Source organism: Calypte anna, chromosome 5, assembly GCF_003957555.1.
Source record: "Calypte anna isolate BGI_N300 chromosome 5, bCalAnn1_v1.p, whole genome shotgun sequence".
NCBI lineage: Eukaryota > Metazoa > Chordata > Aves > Apodiformes > Trochilidae > Calypte > Calypte anna.
The window spans coordinates 3102758-3130649 of record NC_044250.1 but is presented as its reverse complement, the minus strand read 5'-3'; positions in this window follow the sequence as shown (position 1 = coordinate 3130649).

Here is a 27892-nt window from a genome sequence, read left to right as displayed (position 1 = left end):
AGAAGTTTAAACATGGAGCACAGAGAAAAGAAAATGAGTTTTTGAGCTGCATCCATGATGGGCAGGGGGTAAGATGGTTGCTTTATATGCCACATCCTCCACAGAGCCCAGCACTGAAAAACCTGTGTTCTGAACATACTGAGCAGGTATGTTCTGAAAAATTTGGGTAGGTTCTTTATGTGCCATTCACACACTACCATGTGTGTAGGTCCTTTTGTTGCCATTCTTTGCAGATGTGTTAATCTATATTCCAAAGTATCCTAACAGTATAGTTTCTAATCAGCATTGCTGGTTCTAATCAGGTACAAGAATTAAAGATGTGATTTAGTTTTAGATCAATTGAGCTGCTCATAACCTCAAAGTTCAGAGCATGAATAATTGTTCTGTCAGCTGCAGGGCAGGTTGCTGAGCACCCACTATCATCAAGTTCTTAGAAGATGTCACAAGATCAGCCCAAGCTGTTCCTCTTCACTCAGGAGAGAGCTCCACAGGTTATGTGGGATCCATCCTTGCATACAACTGCATGCTGAGCCTTGCTACTGTGATCTCAGCTTGTGTAATTCTTGTGCTCCAAGTTTTAATTGATAGGTTCCCTTTCCTATTTTTTTTTTTGAAATTTAAAAAGCAAAAAGAAATTGGGCTGTATTAATTTGGAGGTAAATACATAAACCAGCCCCTGCTCCTGAGTTTACAGCTCTGTCTTTTGAGAAAAACATGAATGAAATTTTGTTTGTAACATAATGGGTTTTTATATTTTTGGGAGACATGGAGGGAATATCTTGAATAAATCTACTATCAAGTCTTGTTGCTGCATAGACACAGGTATTGACATTGATGCTGAGCTGGCAGCCAGCCAAGTGACAGTGAAGCATCTGATATTCTTTTATCCAGTAAAGATTTTTTCCTTTTGTTTTTTATTTTTAAAATACATTTAGGAAAGCTCCTTTTTGCTCCTTTTTTTTCCTCTGACTTAGTGCAGCCCTTGGCTGTCTCCTGAGCTAAAAAGCTGCAGCTAACCAGACTTTTTTCATGCTGAATAGCATGTCTCAACGTTTTCCTCTCAACCATCATGTAGGTCTGGTTGCATTGTTGATTCCCATTACATGTCTGCTGGGATGTAAATTATTCCAATTCCCCCACACCCCGCCCTTCTCTTGTACTTTCAAGGGGTTTAATCCATGAAGGGGACTACTTCAAAGCTCTCACAAGAAACTCATTTCTTGATGGATAGACGGGCCAATAAAATGAAATTAGAGTTTTATCTCATTGTCTCTATAGGAATGAAGTATAATAATTATTTCAGGCAAATACATGTTGGAGACAATAATTAAGATCACTATCATGTCTTTAAGGACAAGCAGATTCTAAAATAAGCATTAGTAATGGGATTAAACACTATTGCAGTGCCCTGGATCTCAGCACTGCCAAAGTGCAAACCTGAATGTATGAAGCTTGCTCTCTGAGGAAAAAAAAAAAAAAAAAATACTATGTTTTACAGAACCTTTTTGGCTTGTGGCCCATGAAATAGCTGAGGCCTCAATCTGTAAAGAAGCCTTGGGTGCCTGAAGGAAGTGGAAATGAAGTGGAATTTAGTATCTGTGTCATCAGCACAGTCCAGAAAGTCTGCTGCTTCATGGGGTAGGTGTCAGCGTTTTTGCCAGGGAGGTTCTCAGACAATACTGCTCCGGAGTCAAATTATCAGCTTCCTGGCAGGGCAGGGTGGTTTGCTGCTATTGGAGCTTGTTTGCAATCCACAAATTAGGTGCCCCTGTCTCTAAGTCTTTGAAGGACTTGGATGACAGGAGACTCAACTAAGTGTAAGCATCATGTAAAGTATGCCACCTGTAAAACATCGATTCCAACCATCTGGACAAAGTTTGTGACAAGCTGAGCCTTGGTGCAGCAGCTTCCCAAGTAAATTCAGAATTTTCTCCTCTCCAAAAACTGTTCTTTTATTTTCTTTTATTTCTCTCTCTTAACCTCCCTGCATCAGTTGGCTGTGAGGGCTCCTGTCTGTACCATTCCCCCAATTTCCCTCCTGCTTGTTTTCAGGGCCATTGCTCCTCTAACTCAGTGAGGGATTTTGGCCTCTTTCTGCATATGTTCATTTTTGTGTGGAAAAATGTTCAGATTGGGCCTCATTAATTTTAGACTAATTAGCTGTTCAAAACTGAGAGCCCTCCTGTGGAAAGACAACAGACTGTTGTGCTCTGTTAGTGCCTAACACTCAGTACACAAATTTGAACCATCTGGCTAGTGGTATTTGCTTTGATTTATGGTAATATATCTTCACATTACCCAACACCTAGGGGGCTGATGTGAAATGAGGGAGGATTCTGCAGTCTTGTTTTTCAGCTCTTTCTTTCATTTTCTTTCTTTCTAATGAAAATCAGTCACAGCTATGATAGCAGGTATCAGCTGTTGTCTTAAAATCTGGATTTTTACTTTAGCTTAGTGTTGCACATTTTAATTTTTGTTTAAAATAAGAAATTTCCATGATTATCAATGAACAAACTGTCAACAAGCCTCCTGGCATGCTGTAAAATATAAAACTCCAGAGGCTTAACTTGGTTCTAAATAGTTTGGGATAAAATAAGTGGAAGCAACAAATACAACTCATACCAGCCAACTCATCCTTTCTGTGAGTTTTTTTTTATTCAGACAGACAGGGCATAAACCTTTTCCACAAGACATAAATAAATAACTACTGCTAACTGCCCTGCCCTGCTATCCCTATGTATTTAGTGACTTTTTCCCAAATTGTGTAAACCAAATAGAAGTAGTGTCAGGAAGCAAAGCTCTAATTTCAACACATACATCAGTCACCAGAGCCCACTGCCATGTCTAATATCTGCCTTGTGCAGAAGACAGGTAGGGCCTAGGGGGAGAACCCAGACTGGACTGACTTGTTACAAAACACAACATTCTTTCAATGACTGTTCTGTACAGCTTTTTGGAACTCAGCATCAAAAAGGAGAGAAATAATTTGGCAGGTAGGGGAAGGCAGTGCATGGTAGGAGCTGACACAGCCCTGCAGTGCCACAGAGCCAGACCCCCCTGCTTTCAGCTGGGTGGCTCTCCCACTCCATTCCTAAGGTCTGTTCTCTCTCTAAAGTGATATTTGTTTTGGTTTCTCCTTTTAATGCTCCTTTCAGAGCAGCCTGAGGACAACCAGAGGTTAAAGGCTCAATGGTAGAGTTAAATGTCAAACAGGGCACCTTGGGAATTTGGCCCAGGAGCACTAATAGCAGAAATAATTAGCACTTGCAGTCTGTAGCTCTGGGCTTCTTCAAAGCATGGTGTGAAAGGAGAGTGGGCCAAATGGTTTGTTTCTTCCCTGGGATAACTATCTTCCTTCTGGAGGGTATCCTTCCACTTCCATACCTAGGAAATGGGGACAAAATATAATGAAAAAGAGTAAAGTTCTAGAACTATGGGGTCAGTCATGTATGCTGCTGGCAGCACTGAAGGACAGGGTATTGTTTTGGCTCATTATAAGTGAGAGAATGGTATTTTGGCTCTAAACCCCATTCACAGTGAAAGCCATGGTTGCTGATGCTCTGGCTATCATCCTTACAGCAAGATCAGCCTTCATCTTGTTGGCTCTGATCACCTGTCCTCCTGGTACCAGGGAAACTGATACCCCCAGTGTGCATAGAAAGAATGGCTAATACCTAAAACACAAGGCCCTGTGACTGGTGGTACAAGAGGATAACTTAACAGCAGATCTCAGAGGGATGGTGCCATCAAGCTGTGAATGGTTTCAGAAGCTGAGCTGGCATCTGCAGAACAATGACTGTCAGGACCACAAAGCAGATTTCTTGTGGTATGTGTGTGGCTCACTAACAACCAAGTATTGTTTCCTCCCAATCTCTGCTTAGCTTGGAGACAAAACTTGAGGCAGACTGTATGTTACAGGTCAAAGTTTTTCTGGGGCAATTTGTAATGATGTTGTCCCCTTTTAGATCCTACAAATAAAGCCAGGCAGCTTAAGGTTCTTTTTGGATAATCAGAAAAGCCACTCTTCAAGGGAAGCCCAGAATTTGTCCAGTAGGTGGTGATTATTCATGGAAGTAGGATAACTTCTCCTGTCTGGTCCTAAACTAGTCTGAAAGATGTACTAGCAGGTGGTCTGGAATATTCAGCACTTTGAGTGGATAAACTGCAAGCAGAGACCAAGATGTGACACAAGAGTCACCGTTCAGAAGCTGACCTGACTCAGAGCCAGCACTGTGAAGGATTTTATCTGTTAGAATTTACAGATTGCTAATCCTGACTTCTGCTCAGTTTTGGATGAAGGAATGAGCCTCTAAAAGGAGGGAGAAGACCCTGGCAGAAAAATACAAACAGGCAGTAGTTGGAAGCTTGAGAAAAGGCACTTGACAAAAATCAACTCATCTTACAGTATAAAATGTGGGGATTTTAAAAATCAGACCTAAAAATAATGATAGGACTGATAATCAAACTAAATCATCTATTTGAGCTCACATAACAAATACCATGACATTTCAGTCAGTCCTTGAGGATAATTGGAATCCTATCTTCTGGACAAGAATCTTATCTTGAACAGAAGATGCCAACAGGCAGGGATTTCTGTTTCCTTTGGAAGCTTCTGTCATTAGTTGATTGGCATTGTTAAAAAGAGGAAAAACATGTAACATATTTCTGCTTTTGCTTTATCTGGATTTAATTTTCAGTCATTCTGAAGAGCCTCTTTAGTATCTAATTTCTTTTCCCTGTAAATATAATTATACTCCATAATCAAAGCATCTCTGATACTTTTTTCTCTGTCAGTACTATGGAGATTGAACTCCTTAACCCCTCTCTCACCAAAGAACTTCTTCTAAAGACTGCTGAAGTTTTGGGGACTTCCCACTGATATCAGTGCTTTTTGAACAAGGCCTAAAAAATGGCCTAAATGCCTCTCTGTGTGAACAAAGTCTCTAGAGTCAGGTCCCTGATAAAAGCAGCTGGCACCCTAAGCTTTTCAGCTGGTATCAGATCTAAGGGAGCTGTTCCATCAATATACACTGAAGAGCAGTGAAAAGATTTGGTTGTGCCTTTGAACATTATGAGGATTTTGAGGAGGCAAAGTGGGGGAAAAACGGGGACAGCTGGAATTTGTTTTGTTGGCTTTTTTTTTTTTTAAATACAATTTCAGGGTTTTGTTTATTTTTTAATAGCATGAATGCAACGCTCAGGAAAACCCTCACTCTCCACTGAAATCTTCTCTGAATCAACAAAACATGTACCAGCAGCACAAACTTCACCTTGCCCAAACAATGTACGGCTCAATTCTGACTTGAAAAGACCACCTGTAGGGGAAAAATGTTAGTTGGGTATCCAGGGGCCATTCATTCCTTTGCCACTTTGCTGAGCCTGCCAATTAGTGCCAACTTGTGGTGGCAGATTTTGTGCTGTGGACACATGTTCTCTGGAAAGTGGGCTGAGATATTCGACTCATTTCACAGGGGGCACAAAGAATTAGTTTGCTCTGTGCTATACAAATGAGAATTGTCCCAAGCTTTCCTCTGTGTTCACCGCTCTACGCTCACAGGGTGTAAATACAGGGAAATTGGTGTGATTGCAAGGACAAATTAGCACCAGAACTGAGCTGTAGTTTTTTTACATGCTCTGCTAATTGTGCCCAATTTGTGCTGGAGTGCTCACTCAAATGCAAAAGCACAAAACCAACTGAACACATTTGAGGGTGCCAAAGAGAGCTTGCACTTTTCTCTTAGCAAATTATCCTTCTAGTTTCACACTGCAGCGAGTGCCAATTGGTCCTGCTAACACCTTTATCTAGAGTAATCAAATTAGCACTGCATGTTAGCAAATTAGGTTTCATTCACAATGGTTTATATTTGCTGCAGGTTTGAGCCTTAAAGGAAAGCATTTTCAGAGTTTTACTTTAAAATTTCTTATATGACTGACGTTGATTCTGTCTGGGAGATGTAAAAAGAGTGAAATGGAAGAAATGAGGCAAAATTGCTGTTTGTACTTCACTTCCAGAGAAATGTAGATTAGGAATTGCAGAAGTTTCTAAACTTGAAGATAGAACAGAAAAAGCTGCAAGAGGTTTACTCTTGTTTTCCCAGGAGGCTCATTCTTCCCTTTGGTTCACAAATCCATGCCTCTGGTTATACCCAGGAAGCCACTGGGGCTACATGGCTTCTCTGGAGAGCAGGATTTGGCTCAGTACATAATGAAATTTGCTTCTGCCAAAAGGCATGCCACTGTCAGAGTGGGTAATAGAAAATGCTCCAAGTGCAGGAGTGAGCAGGACTGCCAACAGGATAGAGCAAAAAAAATTGTAGGCTAAATCTGGCAAATATCCACAAAATTCATCAGAGTTTTATTGGAGCTGAATTTCACCCACTGACATTAATTCACATTTGTATCATCTGAAGATGAATAATGTAAATGTTAAGTGTTCTTGAGACTTCTGCTTCTAAGATTGCTTTTTGTCTGTAGTTTCCAAAATTTACCTAAAGCTGAGTAATTCTTTATTTTATAGAAGGGTTGTGAGAAGGCAGAGAAGTGTAAAACACAGAAGTGCCTCTAGCAATAGGCACTGTCACCTTCCTGCTTTTAGCTGGAAGTCTTAAAGAAGCACAAGAGCTGATCCCAGGGGATACTTTAGGGAATCTTATTGTAAAAAAAAGGCAGAAGAGTCTTCCAAGCAGGTACAAATGAAGCTCTATCCAGCAGCACTGGCTGTGCTGGAGGTACCAGAAGTAGATAATTGTCTTACTCAGTGATTTCAGGGCACAGCAGCCTGAGCCATTAGGTTTCATTGCCATCAAGTGCATGAGTTTGTTTGGGCACAAAATTCTGTAGGATCTTTAAAGTGCACATGTGGAGAATGAAGAGTCCAGGCTTTGTTCCTAGTAGTCTTGGCCCAGATCACTTCTTTCCTGATTTGGTCCCTTAAGATGTGTGTATATATGTAATTTCTTGCCAGTGCTGTAAAAGAATATATCACTTGTAATGGATTTCTGCAAATAACTTTGGAACAGTCATACTGTTGATATGCTCTAAGGTCAGTATCTCTGAAGGATGCTTTTTTTATTGCCTCAGATGGCAAGAAATGAGCTAGGGAGATGGTAAGGACCAAGGAGGCCCCACAGAACACTGAGTAAGCAGCAATCATAGCCTCACTTATCAGCAGTACAATAGCATAAAATAGCTATGGAGCACAGTAATCCAGAGCAGCATTTCACTTAGTGCCTCTATTATTAATTTCCAGAAATTGAGAAGAAATCAGGGAAAAAAAAAAAAATCACCACTTTCTACATACTCTTTGGCTAAACATCCTCCAGTGATGACTGCTGGGATGTGGGGCTACTTCTAGCTTGGTCTGACTCAGAGTGGTCATTATGTTCTTAGAAGATACAATCACTATCCTGCTCTGCTTACATCCACAGGAACCAAATCATATATATAAAAACATATTGTACAATTAAATAAGACCACAAGCTTTGAGGAACAGGATAAATACTCTTAAGTTTGCTGAGCTGGATCTGGAATGAACAAACCATTTTTTCAGAGTGGTCTCTGAAGTTGAGCTCTCTCCCTGCAGTTCCTTGCATGAGCCAAGGGAGAGCCCATTCTTTCAAACAATGCCCTTTCAGCTACTTTGATGCTAAAAATAAAAAATGTTTGATAGTTATCCAAGCAAAGAAGGTGAAAACAGTAATTTCCAGCTTTTCTAAAGCTCTTTGGCTATATACATTTGGCAAAAAACCTGTCACCAGTAGATCAAGTCAGATTGTTTTTTCCTACTTTGCATGCCCAAAAACTTCTCTTCTCTGAAGCCTGCACAGTTAGAAATACTAAGTCTACTGAAAAATTAACTGAAATATCTGTTCATTAATAAACTTGCAGTAGAGATTAAGCCAATTGCTTATAGTTACTGAAGTTTATGGTTTGACTAAATTTATTTTGTAGATGCCAGCAGAGTTCCCAGCCTGAGGACAATAATAAGAATTCTTTCCTTCGTGATGCCAGTCACACATTCCCCTTTTAAGACAAGGCTGGGGGAAAATCTCATGAAAATCTCACAAGAGCATTTAGTCATTGATTTAGAAAACCAAATGTGTTATCTTGTTCTGCAGTGGAAAAGAATGGGTCTTCCTCTTTTCCAGGTAGCTCTGTTGTAATAATGTCAACTTCTAGCAGTTTCTTTTACCTGCTTAGCTTTGTTAATATCATTAATGCTACTGATGCTCTGAAAAATAAACCATCCTGGCACACCAGAGAGGCAGTGTAAGTCACACCTGAGCTGACAGGCAAGTCTCCAGTTACTCTAGCCTAAGACTTTTCTTGCCAGATGAGTACTGGCTGCTGCACACAATTTTTGATGGGTTGGTGATGATAAATAACTGGTGCTGCCTGGGATGGAGGCTATCACATTTATTTTTCCTTCTTATTGAGTAAGAATTTAAACCCAGGTCTCTGGGAGTAAACATCTGTGTATTTACTCTGCTGCTAAGATCCCTCTTCCCAAATCTGGTGTCAGTAGCAGGAAGTGGAGCCAACACATTGATTCCTAAACATGTTTCCCATCTCAGAAAGATTATAAAGGATCTCATCCTCTCTCTAGAAAATATATTGTGCCTTGGAATGAGAGCTAATATGGAAAAATATGACTGCATTCCAGAAATATCTAATTGCTGCTGATAAATGGTGTTTGCCTCTTGTATGCATTATGAGGACATATTCCTCCTTAAAACTGAGAAAAATCACACCCTTTCTATAACCAAATGCAAAGCCCTGGGTGTTTTGTTTCACACATTTGTTACTGGTTGTTAAAGTACTGACGAGGACAAGTAAAGTGTAAATAATAATAATAAAAAAGGGTTTCTGCTTGTGCATCAGGAATGTTGGGATGATTATGTGAATGTTTTAAAGAGGTTCAGGTTTAAAATAAAAAAGAAGAGGCTTTGGATGAGAAGTGGTCTTCCAGGCATCTCACCAAGGTGCTCAAGTGGATCTTGGGAAAAGGCTGCCTCTCTCCAGTGGCTGTAAAGGAAATATGGGAAAACCAATGTTGATTCCAGGCAGTATTACTTACATTGTGTTCTCCTCCCCGCTGGCAACAACAGTTCCTTTTTCAGACTGCTCACTTCAGTTGCAGTCTAACTGGCTTTTGAAAACGAAAGGTATATGTCCAAGTGGTTCAGATTTCTGAGTTATTATTTGGTTTTGCTTTGACTGACCCTGGTTTGTTCTGGAAACTCTTTGAAAGGTGAAGGACTAGTGGGATTAAAACAAGTTATTGCATTAGGGAAATGAAATCTCTTTAGGTCTGGCAGTTGTGACTCTCTAATCCCTCCCTCTGAGCCTTTCCCCTGAGCCAGTGTCTGGGTTGACTTGAAGCAATGAGGAGGCCAAACGAGCACCACTTCCTGGCACTGCAGTGATGTGGAAGGACATCCACAACTCTGTGGGTCCAGACATGCCATTAACTTGCTGCTGCACACATAAATAACTTCATACCCTCAGGATGATTTACTCATATGCCCATAGTCTGAATCATAATGTTGTTCCTCATCTGGTAGCAACATTGGCCTGGCTTGCCTGGTGCCAGTTACTGGAGCACTCAGCTCATGCACACATTTGTTGGTGGAGCACTCAGTGGGAAGCATTTAGGAGAAAGAGTTAATTCAGGTGCGTGCCTGTTTGATTGCTTCTGGTCAGGAAAGTTTCTCACCTCTTGTTTTGGGAGGGAAAGACAGCAGAAGTGCAGAGAAAGGGAATGGTTAGTGAGAGGATGGTGTAACTTCCCAAATTCAGATCATCAGTTTGAACCTCTCAGTGGTACTGGGGTTTAATCTGATAGCTCAAATATCACTGGGGGTTCTGGTGGGAAGTGTGAGATCAAACCATCCCATGGGGGAGAGACCTGAATCTGTGTCCCTCACTCAATGAATAACAGCTCATCTGAGGATCTTCTTGGTCATTTCTTATCTCTAAAATCTTTTACCATACACCAGACACTTAAGGGAAGGCAAAAAACTGTTTTAAGATTGTGTCTAGGTAGGGTGGGAAGGTAACAGGTATGGGAGGAAAATATAATATGGATCAAGCTGATTTTGGATGATCCTTTTTTTTCTCTCTTCAGCTTGCACTGCCAAAACAAAACCAATGTTCTATGGAAAAGATTTTGTCAGCCTTCCACAGGAAAACCTAGGAGGGTTCTGCCATTGCAATAGGCATCAGAGGAGCCTCCTGCCCCAGCATTATCTTTGTGAGGTTACTTTCAACAAGTGTACACACACCAAAAAAAAAAAAAAATCTGAGTGTGGCCTAAAGGCACATGTTGCTTTGCTCCTTGTAATGGGAAAATTATATGGATGAAGAAATGCTCCAGAGTTTGTGTGCTAACTCAAACTTGCCTGGGAGGCTTTTTCCTCATCAGCAGTCGAAGTGTGTGCTCTCACCTTGTGATAAGGAATGAGCCTCACAAAGGAAAGCTTAGAAAAACTTCACCACTATCTGATGATACATGCAAAACCTTGTAGTTTTGGAGGTGAGCAGAGACAGACTTGGGAGAGTGTTCAGGAAAAGAATAGCACACAAATATCCATTTCAGATCAAGTGTTGGAACAAAAAAAGCAAGAATTTTACTGTTTCCATGACCAGCTCCAAGCATTGTCACAGGTGATGATCAGCTGGTTAGCAGCTCTGTGTCTCTCAGGACAGCATCCCCAGTTCATTTTGAATAACAAATGTTGTCACTCTGTCTATATATTTTCAATTGCAGTCTCAAATCCTAATAGCAAATCTCTTTTAAGTCTTCCCTCCCAGCCCCAGTATAAGCCTCTTATTCAGGAAATGATCTCTAAAGCTTGAACACTATTTACATTATCAAGATTTACTTATCTTTTCTTTTTTCCATTGAAACACTAAGCAGCTCTTACATCAATGTAGGTGTGTTTGAGAATTATGAGAGCCTTCAATTCTCATACCAAACTACACCCACACAAGTCAATTCCAGTTCCAATGACTAAAGGTCATGTGAATGGCAAAAAGTAACAGGTAAGAACCTAATTTTGCTATTAAGAGTAACTGAATTTGCAGTTATGGTTTATTACTGAAAGAATTCATGCCACGAGCAGTAAATTCTTTCCCTACCTTCATTTGTTGGTGTTTTTCCCCACTATCCCTGTGACTATTTTTAAAGATAACTCTTGTTGAAAAATAAAAACATGATGTTTGGTGGGGAAAAAAAAGCAAGGGTTTGGTGGGAGAGTATTTGCCTTTGAACACAGCAGTGATAGTGAGAGCCAATGGTGGACTAGCTTCTTGCCAGGTGATAGGTAGCATTCACTGTCCAACTACTTCCATAGTCTTTGCTAATAGCAGATGTTCAGCTGGTGGGAATTGTCAGGTTCCCTGAGGCTGATGGCCTCCTGCTTGTGTGTTGTATCTTTCCCAGGATGATTTATTCATTTTTTTTTTATTTATTTAACTGAATTCTCACATTAATTTAGTGGTTCTAGTTCTTAGCACTGCTCTCAAGCAGATTCCCCAGGATAGAAATCTCCTCTATTCATTCTTCTCCCATACCTGTTTTTAACTGCTTAATTTGCACTGCCCACCTGAGCAATTCATTAATCTACAGACTCTAAAGACCAAAGTGTTGAAGTCTCTGCAGATATTAATTTCTGTAAGGGTGGTCTCACTAAGATGTTCCCACCCTTAGAGATTTTCACCCCAGATACAGCCTCTGAAGTGATTTGTGGGCCATTAACCTTTAGTCTTCCTCTCAACGTTACCTTTTGCCAGTGTACAAAAGGTTGCACTAGGTGGGGAGGCAACTTAGAGTTGCTGGGGGCAACATGAAAATATCTTCCAGGAATTCAGGAGCAAAGCCAGTGGTTATGGGAGATCACCTTAATTTTCCTTTAGGAAAAATACTATGTTTTAGGTGACTTGGCTGGTCTGGTAAATTACTTTTAATAGACTGAGTTTAAAGAACAGAAAGAAAATCCATGTGTGTGGACATCCTTCTTCTGTAATAAAACCTGCTCTTCTCCTTGGAACCACCTCTTGAAAAGGCAGAACCTTAGATTCAGATAACTGAAAACCTTATACATACATCTTCAGGATAGGAACTGCCTTGCTGGCTTTGGTCAGCAGAAGGAACTGCTTTTAGCTGTTTGCTGAAGGGAAGAGTCAGTGGCATTCAGAATGCTGTGGCTGATACTGTTCCTGTGCTTCTAGCAAAGTGGGATCTGATGCTCCTAGTGAGAGGGCTTCAGTTTTCCTTTAGATTAAGCTACCAAAGAATGGTTTTCCTTTCTAGAGTAAGGGCAGACTTGCTGTGAGGAGGGCAGAATGCAATTAGCTGGACAAAATGAAGTTATTCTCTAGCTCATCCTTATTATTTGTGACTGCTACAAAGTTCAAAGGTCAGCTTTTTTTTTTTTTTTTTCCTTTTTCCTGTCACCAGGCTTGCAGTAGATTAAGCTGTGTATTTAGGGTAATTGTGAGCAGGCTGGTGTCATGCTACCAGATAGGCTGAGCTTGTTTGACAAGGCATGTGGTTTTCCCAGTTCCTTCCCTGCATTACCTTTCCATCCTTTTCAGTTGGTGCTGTTGGGACTTGGAGTGTATTTAATGCCATTACAAATACAATACATTACAAATTCTTGTTTAAATCCAATACAAAACAACTCACAGATATGTTAGAATTTTACTGTGTGGGTACAACTCTTGTTCTCAATGAGCAGTGGTAAAACCCCACTGTGGTTTAAGTATGGTTTAAAGTCCTGGTTTTGCTGTTCACAGTGATTAAAAAATAGCATTTTTATATGCTTTTGAATTCTGTGCATGCTGCTGTTTGAAATAACAGGGAAATAGTTAACAATAGGTTATTTTTTTGTTTGTTGCTCAGATGGGATCTTTTAATCCCTAAAAATGAATGTTAGTGTAAATCACTGTCTTCAGAAACAGTGATTGATAAGTTTGCTTTCAGAAGGATTTATGTGAAGGTTTAGTTTTATTTTGCTTGAACTTTATATTGGTTTATAATGGAGCCAACAGCAGAGCCTACAAGTGAATCAGGTCAGTATAGCTGTCCTCTAGCTCATGCCTCAGCAGCTGCAATGTCCTGGCTCACAGCAGAGTAGCTTTGTGTCTTAGGTTTTTGGATTTAATTCAATTGGTCCCACTTTGCATATTTATTCATAGTAAAGCACCCTTAGTTCAAGACCAATAAATGGAATGGTGTGAAGAAAACTGTTTAAAGAAATGTGCTCCACTTCACTTTCCTTAGAGGTGGTGAAGATTTGATTGTTTCATTGCTTCAGGAACTCTGTGAAGCCTCTGAATAACATATATTATTCTTTACTCATCCTCTCATTTAATACTGTGAATTCCAGTGATGTCAGTGGGCTGACTCTTGAATTATACTCACATAGCTAAATATGCAGACCACAAACTAGGTAGGAACATGATTACCTTTCAAAAAAATAAGTAGAAGAATCTAAGATTTATAAATTCTGGTAAATAACAAGTGTTAGCTAAGCTTGCAGTTTTGTACCTGCTGTATTTTTATTCTTAAATGAAAATACAGATGCCACAGTCTAAATATGTTCCATTTTGCAAAAGTCTCCATTTGTCATCTGCATAGATGAATCACTGCAAGAACTTCTCCTTCAAAGTTCCTCACTGAATCACTCTTGTCTGTCTATCTTTCTACCTAGCACTTGAGCTTTTTGGATGGAAAGCACACTGTCAGAGGACTTTTACAAAGGAAAGGATTATCTTTTAGCTTTTTTGTCTGAAAGTGTATTTGGCACCATGCAAGTACTGAACTATCAGAAGCTGATGAAATCTTTGTGTTAAGAGAGTCATGACTGAAATGTCCCAGCTAGGGCCAATGTTATAATAACATAAACTAATTATCCCTCATCTTGGAGGCACATTTAAGATATGGATTAATTTTTAGCAAAAGTTGCATCTAGATAATCATCTAAAAGCCTTGCTTGTATTTCTCTGCCTGCAGAAGCTCAAGAGCCTGGTGCTTTTCTCATATGCTGAGATGGCAGAGGCCCAGCTGTGGAGCAACATTAAAACCATTGCAGGTCAGAAGATGAAAGACATTTCATAAGAGTCACTGACCCATTAAGCAGCCTGTCATCAATAATTGATTTTGACAAAGTGGGACAGTAAATATGTGTGAGAGAAGGAAAAATTAAGTCAATACTGAATATATACCTCAGATTGAGGTTATAAAGAAATACTGTTTCTGGTGCTTTAATTTATATGTGTAGGTGGGAAGAAGTTGCTTCTATTTCCGTTTGGAAAATGGACATTGGACTCTTAAGATACTTTCTGAGTTAAGTTAAATAAGTGGAGGGGGCCAAGCTGGTACTAATATAAGCAAAGAGACCTGTATGACATCAGTCAAGTTGTGGCTATTTATTTTAGAGCTGATTTTGGCCAGTGTATTGTGCTCAATATATTGCATTATGGAATAGCTCAGTGCTTCAGATTCTCTGGAGGACGTGGTAAAACTATTCAGGCAAAATATTAACCCCAGGGTGGTTCAGGTGTATCACAGGAAGGTGTATCCACACTGCAGAACTCCACAGGATGCTGAGTGGGTTTGTGTGCAATACAGCCAAAGCTTTCTGTCTTATACTGAGCTCTTTTACTGAAAGTGTGGTTTATGCTATTGAAAAACACTTTAAAATGGTATGGCTTACATCAGGTCTGCCATGGAAATAAGCTACTTCAGCAAAAAGAGTTCTGTGTGAGTATAACTGCATTTAGGGCTTTTGTCTGTATGGAAAAACTGAATTTAAACCCAACAAGACCAAATGCTTAGTACTACACCAGCAGAGGGTTATAGTTAGCCTGGTCTCAACCAGTTCTGGTTATAACCACAGGGGACTGAACCTGTGAGTACCTTCCAGCAGTCTGTAGGGCTGAGAGATGAATGAAGCAGAGGATTTCCCACCCAGCCTCATTAAAACATGTGGGATATCAGGATCCATATGGGATTCTTCACGATTAATCACTGTGCAGATTTGTCTCTGTGGAAGATGTTTCATTTAGCCCAGGACTGAAAAACAAAGGATATGTTGCTGCCACACTAATCAAAACCACAGGCAATCTGCAGTTCATATGTGCCAATTGTTGCTGCAGTGTCATGTAAATGCACTTCAAGATGAGAAAAATAATTATAGGCAACCATTTTGCAGAAAGCTTTGAGGAATATGGGCCCTTTGGAAGGGTGAGTCCAAGCCTTACACAAAAATAACTCTATTTACTGAGTTCTTTTTTGTGCTTGCTATTAGTTTGTCAGATCAGAACACCCAAATTGGAAACTGCCAAGGACAAAGTGTTGAAGAGTTGCCACTAAGTCATTCAGCAAACCCATTCTTCACCCAAAACTATTCCTATTATTCCTACTTTGCTTTGCTACTCATACCTGAACATCTCTCTTGAGCTGCCTTTCTCTGGACATGTAAATTTCCAAGCTAAATCTCATGTAGTTATTTTTATCATAAATACTAATTACTGGCTTTAGTTATTTGCTCTTCTGGGGCATTTTAGCCTTTCACAAAGACCAGGAAATCTTTGGCAGGGAATCCTTTGGGAACCTGACTGACAAACTTTTGATCCATGACATGTGTGATACAAGCAGTGCAAGTCCCCCATCTGTGGTAAAAGCAAGGCAAGTCCATAAAATACTTCCTTATTATTATGCTTAGTAGTAAGTGTTGCTATTAAGTCATCAGCTAATTTCTGATGCTGTGAAAGAAGCATGTTTGGGGCAGAAATTTTCCAGACCTAGGTTTGTTACAAAGTAAATTGTTTGCTGAATAAAAAGCTTTTAAGCAGACAGACAGCTGAAAGGCCTGAAATTCAGCAGTTGCAGTTTGCATGGAAATTGTCTTTATTGTGGGGTTGTCTATAGGTTTTTTGTTTTGGTCTTCAGTTTCCGTTGTCTCCTTTGCACTGCTGCAGCCATCTTGTTTAGGCTTTGCCACTAGAAAACAATCAGAAAACCAGTGTTGCCAAGTACAAATGCATCTCATTTTTCAAGTTCAGCTGTTTTTTCCTTATATGATGAATTTTTTAGTGAGACTGCTGCATGATACCTTTCAAATATGGCCAGCTCTGCCAAATCTACTGAAAGGAGCATTTTGGCCAGACATTATTGGTGGTGCCATTATGAGTTCCACTGTTGCCAGAACTTCTGGGCTAAAATCAGACAATTTTCTGCCTTCATATTCAGAGGGCAAACTGGCAGGAAAGAGAAACCTGGCATTTGTCTAGGTGCACAGCAGAAAGAAGCAGGTGCATATATAACAAAGTAGACACTCAGTGGGAGAGAGACAGTATCTGTAGCATTTCTAGATTGTCTAATATTGTCCAAAAAATCCCTCTATGTAGAGCTGAGAAATAGCTGCAGATTTTTGTCAAAGAGATTTAGCAGATTATGAGAAACACAGAAGCCAATTCCACGTGAAAACCTGAGCACAGCTGAGAAGCAATGTGGAGGGGCACAGACCTGGTCAAGGTGGGTGCAGTGTAAGGTTGAAGGCTGAAAACTTGGCAGGTGGATATTACCATTTTTTTGTATCCTAATTCCTTATCAAGCCATGATGCTGGGACTTAGCTGAACATGCTCAGCTGGAAGAACACCTGTTCCAAACCATCCTATAGGGCTTCTGAAGATGAATAACTTTGTTCCCCCAATTATTTTGCTTTTCATGCAAGTTCTGGCTTCTCTCAGGGGTGGAAATGAGAGTTGTCAGGAAGGTGACTTTTGTGGTACATGAGGAAATGCAAAAGCTTGCCAATGGCAACCTTTGTCTGGCTAGATTTTGTTAAAAATGTACTCATATAAATTCAAATAATGAGCCAAATGAGTCAAATTCCTCGTGCATTTTGTGACACACCACTGATGATTTCCATGATGTGACAACCTGGGCTTGACAAAGAGCAAGATTGCAATCAAACTCAGCTGTCACAAGCTGGCTGTAAGACAAGCTCCACTTCCAGCATCTCTGTCCCTCCTCTCAGACAGCAAACTTTCTAGCTGGCAAGGTTGGCCAAAAGATGGCAGAGCATGTTTGAAGCTGTGCATGTGTCTTTTTGGGGAGTTTCATTCTTTTTGCCTCCCTCCTCTCTGCAGCTGGTTCCAGGGAGTCAGTGCTTTTTAAGCTGGCAAGACATGCTGCTTCTTCATTGCCAAACTGGTGGAATGGCTTCCAAGAGAAAAAAGATGGGGGGTTATTTTGGTTTTCAAAGCTTCAGCTAATATTTTTTTTTTCTTCTTTACACATCCTTGCACTTGACAAACAAATAGATTGGATTCAAAAGAAAATGTGCTCAGAAGTCAGACTTTTTTTCAGCATTTACAAGTGAAAGTGCAAGCCAGCTGTTGGCAAACCATAACCTCATTGTTTTGGCAACGCTGTTTCATTTACTTTTTTTTCCTTTATACTAACTTGTTTGCTCAGGTATTGGAATTCAGAGGTTTTCCTTCTTTTTAGAAATTCACACCCTTTCTGGCAAGGTTTGAACTGTTTTTATTGCTTACAATTATACCTACAGGTAAAATAAATACTTTCCCACGGATGCGCTGGAATCCTGTATGGTTCTAAGCTGATGTAGCTGTAAGAGCTGAGTTGTACAACTTGTATTTCTGCTGTTCTGTCTTTTCCTTCTGACAGTTCTTAAAGACACAGGCCTTGAATCTGCAACATTTAAAAAGAATTGCTTTGGTTACTCAAGAGCAAGAGCAGAGTCTCATCCAAGCAAAGCTGGTGGAGATAAGAAAAAGAATTAAGTGAGTTATAAAGAGCTCTAAGGAGCACCTAATGTGACTTCACAGCACAAATATCTCTGTGGCCTTTAGTGCAAAACAGAGCAGAGCTCTGTACTGTGCACACAAAAATGACATTGAAAGAACATGTTGATGGCAGAAAGAAAAGCATGGAAAGCTAGGAAATGCCCTAATTAAGGTTGCCTGTGTAATTCATTATGATTCATTTGTTAATTCTCTGATCACATACTATTTTTTCCGCAGAGCTCTCTACCTCTGTGCACAGGATGTCCAGAGCACTCTTAATGAGTGGCTATTCAGGAGTTCATTTTATCTTCATTGTTCCATGTGTGGCCCAAGGCCTTATTTACTGCATGCTCTTAAATCCTGTTTGGAGGGCTAAATCCATAAAAAGACTTTGGCCTGCTGACCTTGTGTGCTGCAGTATCTAACTTTTTAGCCCCCTGCTGTCTGGTGATGAGAGGGAGGGTTTATGGCCCAGGTGTGCTGCTGCAGCTGTGTTGGCATCAGAGCAGGGGCAGTTCTGGTTCTGCTGTTCTGTTCCCCTACCCCAGGGAACTTCACCAACCCTGTGCCAATCTGTGGCATCAGGACACTGCTGGAGAAAAATCAAATAAGTGTCTCTCTTTGTTGCAGAGTTAAACAGGAGTCTCAGATTCGTGACTCACATATCCTGTTTTTAGCAGTGCCACCACTTGTGTGCTGAAAAGCCTTAGAAAAGCATTTCACCAGTTGTGACCCAATTTTCCTCTCTGTAAAATGGGAATAATGACAAGGACCAAGCCCTGTCACAGAGGTGTTCTCTGGCTCTAGCATCTAAAGGTCCATTGGAGTCTTGGATACAAAATGTTAGGGAAAGACAATGTATTGCTTCTGCATCCAAAAGTGAAGGTCAGAGTTCTGGAAATATCCTCTTGTCTCACTGCCTGAACTAGATTTATGTTAAAACTTTTGGTGATTATTTTTTTCCATAAGAAAACGGGCTACTTCCAGTTCTCTTTAAACTGGGATGTGCCAGAGTCATCCCAGGAGTCCCACCAACACTTTGGCAAGAAGGCCCAGGAGAATCATGGAGAGGTAACGGAGCATGCACTTGTCTTCTCAGTTCAGACTGTGAAGATTGTAGCCTAACACAAGAAACCACGGATTATTCCTTAGCCTGGAGATGAAATACCATGGCATGACTCCTCCATATGCCTAAACTCCCCCTTCTGCCCTCACCAAAAGCCAAGTTCTCTCAGCCACAGTGCCTGGAGGAGGCTGTTGGTAACCTTTGCTGTCTCTCCGATCATGCTGAAGCAAATCTGGGAGAAGAGTAGTGAGCAAGAGCCAAACGTGTGCAAGTTGGCTGACAGAGGTGTGGACAACCATAGGCCAGGCTTGAGGTGTTCCCTGTTTTACCTCCGGGTGGTTTAGAAGGGTCTGGGTTATATACAGTGAAATTCCTTGTGATTAGAGCTGACTGGAAAGCCTGTGACATGATGGTGCTAAACCCAGTACTCTTTGGTAGGGCTGGGGTAATGAGCTGATTCCAATGCTTTAGTCAAGAGAAACTTTGCAACATAAGGATGTTAAGTTAATGAAGAAAGATTTTGCTCTTTCCAGAATACTGCTGAGATTTGTATATCAGAGGGGAGGGTCAAGAAAAAAAAGGTAGAGTACCTACTTAAACCTGAACTTCTTACAGTTTAGAGTGACATCCAACCATGGAATCATTTGTTATATGATCATTTTTCTGGTTTTGTGGTGTTGTTTGGAGGTAGATGTGTCAGGATGGTTGTTTTCTGTTTCTAGAGGGAAAATATTGTTGAGAGATGACTGGAGTTTTTCCTTTCTGGGGTTTCGTGACGTTTCCAAGGGCAGAGAAACAATTTGCTGCTTATTTTGACCCCAAGGCCCTGCCAATGTAACCTCATGTTCATTTTCAGCCAAAAGCTGCATTGATTTGCTGCATTGATTTTCTTTCATTTATGTTTAGTCTGAATTCACAAGTGTGTAAATGATACTTGAATTGTTCCTCCTGTGTTAACATACTGGAAATTTTCATTGCATCAATAGAGAATATGCACTTGCATAGGAAGACAAATAGACCACAGATAATATGTGTAACAGGAGCAGATCTGTGAGAGGGAGGCTTGAGCATCCAAAACGAGCAGACATTTCTGGAAACAAAACTTTCTTCCTCCACTAAGGACCTTGTTGCTCTTGAATTTATTCCTTGCTGGGCCAGCACATGGGAAACAAGCTACATAGTGGGGAAGGATCTATGTAACTTCCAAGGTTCACACCTTGGATTAATGCAGGGCAGCAATCTTGCATAGTGTAGAATTGATCTCTATAGTGAGACAGATTTAAAAACCAAACAAAACACAACCACAACTATTCATAATCTATCCTAAATATATTTTCCTGCAGATGGGACTCAAACCTGAGTAAAATTTTGCTCAGCTTTGGCCATTTGACTTTGAAATCCTTGTGCTTTACCTTCTGACACAACCAGGAACAGGATTTCAGTGTTCCTCGTGTGACCACGTCCTTGTTTTGCTTGCTGCTTGGTGAGTTTGATTTGGGGACCTATTGTCAGAGTTCAGGGGTTCAGATACTTTCCTCATCTTTCCTATTCAAACTCTTCTGAAACCTTCGTTTGTTTTTTTTTCTATAAATGTGATGATTCAGTCTGACTGGATCCTTGTTGAGGGCTATGACACAACTTGAGTTAACTTCAGAATCAGCCCCACTGGCAGAACAGATTTTCTTGTGAGATTTATAGAACTTCCTGCTTCTAGCTGGGCTGCAAATAGAACAAGAAATAGAACAAGAAATAGAACAAGAAATAGAACAAGAAATAGAACAAGAACAGCCTTTTTGCCTTTCTCATAGTATCTTGGCACTGCTCCTTCTAGAGGGAACCTAGAACAAACAGGATACAATGAAAAATACCAAACTTTCATGATTTTTTTTTTAAAGCCTTTATTTGTGGTTGGATTTGGTGGAATGTTCTTGGGCTGTTACAACTTTATTCATGGCTGTTAAGTCACCATTAACTTTTATGAAAGTACATGTAGTGAATACATAATTATAACTCAGAAGAGTAAATATCATTCAAGTTGCCCTTAAAAGATGACATCAAACTTCTACTGCTAGCAACTCTCTTGCTTTTCTTAGTGTTTCATTTGCACTCACTTTCTGTCCTTGAATCCATCACTGAGAATCTTTTTACTTTTGTACTAAAACCTTTAAAACAGGGAGTCCCTGTACATCTGCCTGGGACAGATTCATGGCAATGAACATTGAAGTGACCTGGTGAAGCCTGCAAAGTGGGGAGATAAAGGAGCAGCAATTCAGGGACTCTCAAAATCTTCTGTCAAGTTTAAAAAACAGGATGCACAATCTGTTGAAAGAAGTAAAGACTTTATTTTTTTATTAAGTCCCTTGGCCTTCACATAAAACTCTGAATACCATACATGACTTAGAAAAGGAAAGATAAGTTTTAATAGATAGGCAAAGAATTTAAAACTTGATTTGAAAACTGGGATAATGGACATCATAAACAGTAGTAAGTGTAAGACATTAAGATATTTTTAGTTTGAATTTGCTTTAAAATTATGTGTGCCACTGTCACTGGCATATTAACAAAAAACAGTAGGTGAAGAGGTTAACCAAAATCAGTTAAGTCCCAAGGCACTCATGTTTAAAACCTGCTAACACTAAAAATACACTCTTCAGCTCTCCACCTGATACAGAAGCCCCTGTAAACAAGCAGACTTTGTCTAATAATAAATGCAGATGTTCAAAAATAGCATCTATAGTTACAGTCAGGAGCTCTGCTATTCTATTCACCATGTTATTTCTTTCCTGACACTTTGTTAAATATATACATTAAAAAAAAAAATCTTTCTAAAGTTTCTGTGACTCAGGCTGATCTCCAGCCTGTTTTTAGATAACATAAATTATATCCCTTCATTCTGCTAAGATCTTTATGGCTGTAGGTACACAATTTTTTTTTCCTTACCACCAAGAGGTAAGGCTCTTTGTAAGAGGTAAGGCTCTTTGTAAGACATAAGGCTGTAAGGCTCTCTTCTGATAGACAGCTGCATGTATGGGTTGGGTTTTTTTTCCCTTACCACTGAGATAGTGAATGACTGGATATTATTTGTTTGATTGACAAGAGTTATTATTTTCTTTTCCTTTCCTTCTCCCCTTTACATGTGTTTCTTTAACACCAGGGAATAAGAAAGTGAGAGGATGATCAGATAGGGGAATGGAGATGGTTGTGGGAGGTCAGGATGAGAGATGAGGAGTCCTTAACTGCCTCCTTCTCAGAGCTCTTCAGCAGGACCTGTGCACATGAGCAAGGTCTGAAAGACCAGGTCCACTGCCTGAAAATACCCATCTGTTTCCTGTAGAGCAAAGCACATATTGCTTCTTCTTTGTAAAATTTTTGCACATTATTCAGATGTAGCTTTTTTAGTTGCCTTTATTTTATTTTAGAACTTTCCATACCTTGGGAAGCCCAATGGCATCCCTGAATCCAACCCTTTTTTTCACCCTCCTCTAAGTAAGTAGAAAAACTCACATGTGAAACAAATCCCATTCAAATCATTTATTAGGGGCAAATACATCCTGAGTCCCAAATGGGAGGAAATATTCCATAAAAACTGAATGCTAGAGTAAGAAGTTTTGGGGGTTTGTTTTATTGTATTTTTCTTTCAAAATACTCACTTGCCAACAAATATTTGTCAAAAAGACCCCTCCAGGCCAAGCAATGTTGAGCCCACAATGTCAGCTGCCACCACAGCCCTTGGGTGGCTGGGGACACTCACTCCATCTCAAACCCTGAATTTCACAGAGCACCCGAGGCAAATCCTGACCCCCAGTTTCCTGTATGAATCAACTCTTTCCTGTAACTCTCAGTTTTAAGTACCTCTTACCCATCCTAGTTACCTAAGAGGTAATATCAAAAGGAATTAATTTGCTATAAATTATAGGCTGAACATCTGCTTTATGTAATATTTCTAAGTAGACAGCAAATGGATGCATTATGGAGAAACTCTTATAAAGGGACTGCTTTGTGATTGTCATTAAGCAATTAAATGCTTTTGTTTCATTAGTTTTAAATTTTATGGAATATAATTGTGGTAAGAAGGTAACAATTAAGGGACACCCTAGTAACAAGCTCATAAAAATCCATGGTTTTGTCTAAAAGTAATAGGAGTAGAATTAAAGACTGTTACAGCTGTTTGGATGCAACAATAACGTTCAGCTTTCCTTTGTAACTGCTAATGGATTTCTTTTCCAGCATGCCTCAGAGGAAATTATTTTCCTTGCTTTAGTGAGATGAGAAGAGACCCAGAAAGGCTGGGAAACTCTTTTCTCTTACTCAGATATAAATCAGCTAGAGCAGCCTTCACACCAGTGGAGTTTAAGGAGTTTAAGGCAGGTTTAAATTGTTGCTCATGAGATATGAGGTTTTGCAGAGTTACAGAGCTGCTCTGAAGGGTCTTCATCATCTCCTGGTACAAAGTAGAGTGAAGAACCTTCCCAGCAGCTGTGTGGCAGCCAGAGAAACCCTTAGCAAGGCTCTTGGTATAAACCAGGGGTTCCCAAACTGTGACATGCATACCACTGGTGGTACACAAACCACTTCCAGATGGGAGATGAAGGCAGCTTCTCCATTCCTATGTGAAGCTGCTGATAAAGCTAGGGGGTAGTAAGTACTTCCACACAGTTACTGGAAGCATTCAGTGCCTTTGTACAGACACCCTGGGGCACAAAGCAATTCCTGCCTGTAAGAGAGAAACTCCAGTGGGGAGGCACTGACCTGAGCTGGGAGGAGGAGGCTCTGCATGAGCTGTGACCACCTGGAAGGTGGTGAGAATGGGTTGGGGAGTAAGGGGGGGGGAGAATCAGGCTACTCCTCTCCCTTTAGTCTTCCATCACAGCTTTGGGATTAAATTAGGAACTTTTTCTGTTGTACTGCTTCCTACTCCAGATCACTTCCCATTCCCTCTTTTCTGCTCTGCTATCAGACTGTTTCCCAGTAGTGAGTTAAGCAACACCACCAACATCTGTCACGTGTGGTTTTTCTCTGTCTCATCCTCCCTCCAGGGAGTCTTTCCATTGACTTCAATGGGCTTTAGATCAGGCTCTAATTTAGACTTTGGGATGAGTATGTTTTTGGTTTTTGTTGTGGTTTTTTTCTCCCCTTCATTTTTGTAAATGTCTATTAACTTTGCCAACAATCAGCAAGTGGTAAAGACAACTAGAAAAGAAAAAAAATTAAGAAAGGAGGAAATCATTGTTAGGATTGAGACTATTAGATAGTGAGATTTTTTTTATAACTTCTTGCAGCTGCAGCAGTTATTGCTGATGCTTTAGTATTGCCCTTTCCCTGCTTTTGTCTGTATCAGATGGCAGGGAAAGCAGTTTTGTTCTTGTGTCTGCTGGAATCTCTTCCCCACAGCAATAACAGTACACAGGGATTTTTCACAATGGAAGAGACTTTGTTGTTACTTCTTTCAATTTGCTCATCTGTGTCTTTTCTTTAGCACACTGGTCATGCTCATCTTCCTTAAATTATTTCTTTACATGCATTTAATTTCTTTCCCTCACATCCATTTTAGTTTCCTTTATGGACATAGCCTCTGCACATGTTTTTTCAACACCATTCAGTGAAGCAGGAGGAATGGTTTATAGGTGATCCTTTGAAATGTTCATTTGGGTGAATGCAGGGGCAATGTCAATGTTTGTCTCTCACTTGTATAAGTTGCAGAGGAGCAACCTGACCATTTTTAAACTGAAGAGCCACCTACACTTTTCTGGGGGGAAAAAATTGATCCTCATATACAGCTGCAAGCAAATAGAACCAAAGCTTTGGGCACCCCTCCATGGCTTCTAATATTAGGAACCCACTGGGATTTTGTATGTAGGTATAACTCTCAATATAGATATATATGTGGTTTTGTAGACTGGTTTTCAACATCTTCTGGAGCACCCATGTTCCTAGGTCAGAGCTAGAGGGAATCCTTATTAGAAGGATTGCAGGTATCCAAGACTCTTTCAGAGTTACTACATGGCAGCCTGAATTATCTTGATGTAACCCAAAACCCCCACAGAACTCAGGGGTATCATTTCCAGTGATTTTAATTCTGTTTGGAAAGAGTTTCTGCTTTCATAGGAAGTGCTCTTCCTAACTTCTATATTTTAGTCATGGAGTTAGGGCTGTTTGGTGCCTTCTGCAGGCCTTGGGATCACTTTAAAACCAACCTTTTCTGAGCACTGTGCAGGGTGTTGTGAGCTCTAAGCTGCTGCTTGCTGAGAACTGTTGCAAGGTTTGGAATATCAGTTCCTGATCAACTTGAGCTGGCTGTCAGTTTAAAAACAATTGATGTTTTTGTTGAAGAATGAAAGAAATTCTTCTCACAGTTTCTGACTTGTTCACAGCTTTTGCTCAGTAGCCATAGTGATGGCTGAAAACTCCCAGGCTGTCAGGGAATCCTTAAAAAAAAAAGGAAAAACATATATATTTTTTCCACGCTTCAGTGAACATTGTGAGAATCATGGAATCAGCTCTTCATTGTTCATCTTTGTATTTCACAGTTTATCATTTGACAGGATGGGGTGTTTCATCCCACAAAGATTCTGCCCCCAGTTAACAACCTGCATACACTGAGGCAACAGAAATTGCAGGTTCTGTTCCAACCCACACATTGATAGGTGGCTGAAGCATGGCTTACTAAAACTTGCAATTGCACAGTATGTGGCTTTTGGCCCTGCTGAAAGAGTGAGACATTTTCCCAGGAGTGGTTATGAATGTAAATGGACGCAGATGAATTATTTGCACTTCATAGAACAGTAAATCTGTCCAAAAGGGATCTTCATTTCAGTGTTGTAAAGAACTGTAAGTCAGCAGGTACACATGGAAAGGAAAATACTCAGCTGAAAGTCTGGCTGGCTGTTGGAGTAATGTTGAAATATTTCAGACTCAGGAAGAAACATGGCAGAAGTTGTATAAAACCTCTCTCTCCATAGGCAGACACTCAGTATTTTGCCCCACTCTTCAGGCACTCACCTCTTAGTTGTAGGTTACAAATGATGCCTGCAAAGATTAAAGCCTGATCTTGCACTCAGCTGGGTGAGTGTGAATCAGGAGCAACTATTCTGGCTGAAGGAAGATGGAGACCCCTGGGGCAATCACTTGACAGCTGGATTAGTAACAGCTGAAAGTCCCCCAGGTTGTGGCCAGGTTTGAACACATTCTCCATCTGACTCATTATCCCTGCACCATTTGCTGAACCTGTAGCACGTTGTTGGCTGGAAATGCTACTTGCTTCTTTGCAACCTCAGAGCATTGTTTCATGGCTCTGCCCCTTGGCATTGCTCTTTTCCAAGTGAGGAGTGGAAGTCCTTACATTGAAGCCTGACCATTCAGTGTCAGTACTCAGCAGCTGATGTTTGGTGAGGGTTTGGCATGTATGAAATCCCATATTCTCAGAGGCATAGATTATAAATCCAAGAGAGACCCTTGTTCATAAAGGCTGACCTACTTATTGGAGGTAACCCCAAATCTAGACATGGGATCAAACATACCCAAACTCAGTTCTGAATTCAGATCTGGATGGGAGCCTCATGGCTTAGTCCCATGTCTGTGAACACCAGACAGGGATACAAACGATTCTGAATAAATGGAAAGCTTGGATCCCAACCACCATAAGTAGGTTTCCCATATCAGCAGCTCTAAGACTCCAGAAGTTAAATTATTTCAGTGAAGCTTAGAGATCTGCACAGAATACAGTCCTCAGCAAGGTTGTAGTAGCAAGCTGATGAGAATTTGAGCCTCAGGATGCTGGTAAAATTCTGGAAAAGCTCCATTACCTTTTGTACTAGAGATTAGGATCTGCTTTACTGCATCTCACTCCTGCTGTCTTTTTGTATCCCCTGATTTTAGTAAACAAGAAGGGAAGGAGAGAAAAGGAAGGAACTCATCATAGACTTTGAATGATGCAAACAGTTTAATTAGGAAATAATGCTAGATACTGTTTCCCTTCCTTTGCTGTTTTCCAAGCAGGATGCATCCTTAGGAAACAATAATAGAACTGAGGATTACAAAGCCTTTGTACCCATTGCAGCCAAGTGGCCACACAGGAAAGTGATCCACAGCCAGGAGCTTGTGTAACGTGAGCGGAAGTTATTCACCATTCCTTGAGGAAGCAGAGGACTAACTCTTAGCATCAAGACAAATATTCCTGTCAAGCTGAAAGGGAAGATAATGCTGGACACAGTTTTACATTGTCTCTCTTTGTGAAGATTTGCTGATTTTATTTGCTTGTGCCTGGCTTCAAAATAAGAGCACGACCTAAAAATAACCACACGGTTGGGCCTTAAAATGTCTCCGTGACACAAGGTCAAACTATAATGGGCATTTCCTACTCTTTAACCTTTGTAGCAGGCAGAAGGAAAAGTGTTCAAAAGGGGCACAGCTATAGAGGTCAACCTGAAACATTTGACCCTGAGCTGTTTTGGTTCTTAAATTCTATGTCCAGGAGAAAGCATGTGGAAGCTTGTGAGAGACTAATTTTCAACTTCTGAGTTTCTCTCTGTACTCTTTATAACTGGCAAGACAGTTCACTGCATAATGGAAGTGTTTGCAAATTCTTATGCAATTAAACCCTCACTAGCTGGGCTCTGTGAGCCAGGTCCTAAAAACCAGAGGCCCTGGTACAGAAAAGCCCTCATCAATCTGAATAGGCTTGGTCTGGAAATTCCTGATAAGTGGTGCCCATGGCTGGGAGTCAGAATGCCTGTGGTCCAGTCCATCCCCCTGCTGGTGTGCTGTGTGGAGGTTAGAAAGGCAAATTGTGCTCCTGAACCTCTGCTTACCAGTTACCTTTGAATTTCTGAAATTAAGGAAGATTTCTTGTGAAATGCACCCTTAGAAGTTTTCCCAGCTTTACACTGGGTTTATAAAGAAATGAAGAACCTTGAGAAATCATTCTATTCTCTTTTTGGGATACACACCAGAGGTATTTTTCATACAGTGGTGTCAAACGATGCTCTAGTTATGCTCTCCTGAGTACA